At 46.2% G+C, this 3,160-nt stretch overlaps 1 long non-coding RNA gene across 1 annotated transcript; it reads left to right on the forward strand.

The window, feature by feature from the left end:
* Positions 1-1,086: 1,086 nt before the first annotated feature.
* LOC134552546 (uncharacterized) lies at positions 1,087-2,824 on the forward strand. The gene is made up of 3 exons (XR_010080898.1): positions 1,087-1,305; positions 2,310-2,379; positions 2,536-2,824. It is a non-coding gene; the product is annotated as an uncharacterized LOC134552546 (long non-coding RNA).
* The last annotated feature ends 336 nt before the right edge of the window (positions 2,825-3,160 follow it).

The following is a 3,160-nucleotide window of genomic DNA, read 5'->3' on the forward strand; positions in this document are numbered from 1 at the left end:
ACAGACGGGATGGTGGTCATGGCTAATTTGTACATGGATAGAGCCAGAAGGAGGCAAGTTCCTACCTCTTAATCCATCAGTCAGACATAATTTGCCTCAGAAATATGAACTGTCTCACTAAAATATGATGGAGCTTGGAGCAACCAGGTCCAGTGGAAGGTGTCCCATGGCAGGGGCTGGAAAGGGAGGGTCTTTAGGGTCCCAAACCAATCCGTGATTCTGTAAAAACAAAGGATGTAAAAACATCCCACCCGCCGTGCACGTGCATGGAAACGTGTATTTCTTGAGTTGAATCCTGCACCCTGCACAGCAATTAATGCCAGGAGAGAGCTCAGTATTTGCCTAGAGGCTGGTTGGCATCGTGGGAGAAGGATTGTGAGGGTGACTAAGGGTGACATAAATTAAATACACAAACTCGCTCTGGGTCGCAGACAAGGTCAAGCAAGCAGCTCGTTAACATCCCATAGTGACCTTGTCCCTGCCTGGCTCTGCCCTCCCCGGTGTTACTGAAAACAAATTTCAGTGCTTTAACACTTGTTTGTGCAATGCAGGAAAAGAAAAGCAATAGATTTTCGAGGGACCTTAAGCTGTTTACTTTTTCTTCCCTCAGCTACCAGTAACTGTTCTTGCAGGGAGTGGATTCAAATGTGGACATTTTAGCATTTAAGAACCCTCAGAACAGTGAATAGTTGCTTAGTGAGGGGTTCACATCCATCTCTGAGTCCAGGGATTAAGAATGTGCATCTTTTATGGCCAGTGCTCATGAGATCCTGTCCTTCAGCTCATGCAGGAATGGACTGAGCTCAGTGATAATCCCAGCTAAAGCCCTTCAGTAAACACAAGTCAAGAGATTTTCCACATAATATTTGTAGAAAGTTTTGCTGATCTCTTCCCCCTGGTGCTCACAGCTGCAGCCTTTCCTGGGTCAGCAGTGCCTCCCCCTTCCACCAGCACAGCTCACGAGTCTCTGCAGTGGGCAGAGCCCAGCCAGAATTCTCGGACGGGGTTTACATTTCTGCCATTAATAAATCTTCAGTAAGAGCTGTGATAAGCTCTCTGGATCTTTCTCTTTGGATGCCTCGAGATCTGAGCTCAGCAGGGAAACTGGTGACTTCTGGCCTTTGCTCCTTCTGGGGTCACTGGGGAGTGGAGTCAGCACCGTGGCACAAAAACAGAGGGTGAGAACTGGCAGTGCTTTCCTCATTTCTGAGAGCTTCAGGATCGACCTCTAGGGGACAGGACAGTGAATAAGGTCCCAAAAATGTGTGGAGCCACACTCCAGGACATGGTCAGCGTCCAAGACTGGTATGGAAAGAGCTGCAATGGTTCAGTCAGTGGGAATGATGGGCTGTGATACCTGCAGTGCTGGGATCCCCAACAGCAGCAGGACCTGGAGCTGCTGGAGAGTCCAGAGGAGGCCACGGAGCTGCTGCAGGGCTGGAGCCCCTCTGCTCTGGAGCCAGGCTGGGAGAGCTGGGGGTGCTCACCTGGAGAAGGGAAAACTCCAGGGAGAGCTCAGAGCCCCTGGCAGGGCCTGAAGGGGCTCCAGGAGAGCTGGAGAGGGACTGGGGACAAGGGATGGAGGGACAGGACACAGGGAATGGCTTCCACTGGCAGAGGGCAGGGTTAGATGGGATATTGGGAAGGAATTGTTCTCTGTGAGGGTGGGCAGGCCCTGGCACAGGGTGCCCAGAGAAGCTGTGGCTGCCCCTGGATCCCTGGAAGTGTCCAAGGCCAGATTGGACAGGGCTGGGAGCAACCTGGGACAGTGGAAGGTGTCCCTGCCCATGAAAGGGTGGAGCTGGATGAGCTTTGAGGTCCCTTTCAACCCAAACCTTCCTGGGATTATCTGATTTTCCTGTGTTGTGTAAGATCATGACACATCTGGAGTAGAATTCCTCAGGTTCATAACTCCTCAGATTTCAATAAAAGGAATGGAGATAAATCTCATCAAAACCCTCCATCTGGTTGTGTTCAGGTGTTTCCATGAAACATTTTATCAAAGTGCTCAATCTTCCTATGATGAAAGAAAAACCAAATTCCAGAATAATCAAAATTCATATCACTGGGCTTGGATCCTCAACTACAAACCTTCCACCCCATCATTTTGTTTGTTTTCAATGGAATTTCCATTAAGCAGTGACTATGTCTGTGATTAAAAATTACTGCTTATCTTCATGAGTCATTTTTTATTTCCTATATAGGCATCCCATTCCTGAAAAAAGCATAAATCACCCCCCAAATTTTCACTGATCTATTCTGGTGAGCAAGGATCATAAATATTTTATTGTCCTTGTGTTGTCTTTCAGGCAGAAAAATGACTTATCATAAGGAAGACACAAGGGAGTCCTGAAAACAAGAGTTCTTCAGTGGCTTAAGGTATTTGTTGCACTTGAAACAAAATTATCAGAGATGCTTTCTCAGGGAAAGTGATGTTTTTGTTCCTCGGGCATCTTTAATCCATTTAATCTCTGCTTTTTTGTTGTTTTGCTTAGGTTTTGTTTTGTTTTGTTTTGTTTTTCCTTCCAAATACAGAGTCACGGAATGGTTTGGGTTGGAAGGGACCTTAAGGATCATCTTGTTCCAACCCCCTGACATGGGCAGGGACAACTTCTACTCGAGCAGGTTGCTCCAAGCTCTGTCCAACCTGGCCTTGAACCTTTCCAAGGATGAGAGAATATCCTGCTAAAAGCTCTCAGGTTCTCAGGAAGTGCGTCTGGATACTGGTAATAGGGAAAAAAGGCCTAGATCTATGTAGAAATAAACAGATTTAAAATTATTTCTGTCAATATGCTGAGATTCATTCTTTAAAAAAATGATAAAAATTCAGCCTTTCTGTTTGCAAATAAATTTAAAAATAACTAAGATTTTAATTTCTTCCCCTTTCTTTACCTGTCACCCCATATCTCTCAAAATAAAGGGTCAGACTTCACACTCAGGTCTCAGTCTGAATCCCTTCACAGAAACTTGAGAACAGAGAGAGAGAGATGTCAGGTATGGATCAGGAGTGACCTTTTCATCAGGACCTCAGTCTGTTTGCTGTTCCCAAAAGTCTCACAGCCAGTTGCGTGCACTGATTTTGTTTGCAAAGGGATCTGGAGGGTGATAATTGGAAAAGGGATTGACACAGGCAGAACAAATGTGTGCTGCAGCAGAAACC

Source organism: Prinia subflava, chromosome 7, assembly GCF_021018805.1.
Source record: "Prinia subflava isolate CZ2003 ecotype Zambia chromosome 7, Cam_Psub_1.2, whole genome shotgun sequence".
NCBI lineage: Eukaryota > Metazoa > Chordata > Aves > Passeriformes > Cisticolidae > Prinia > Prinia subflava.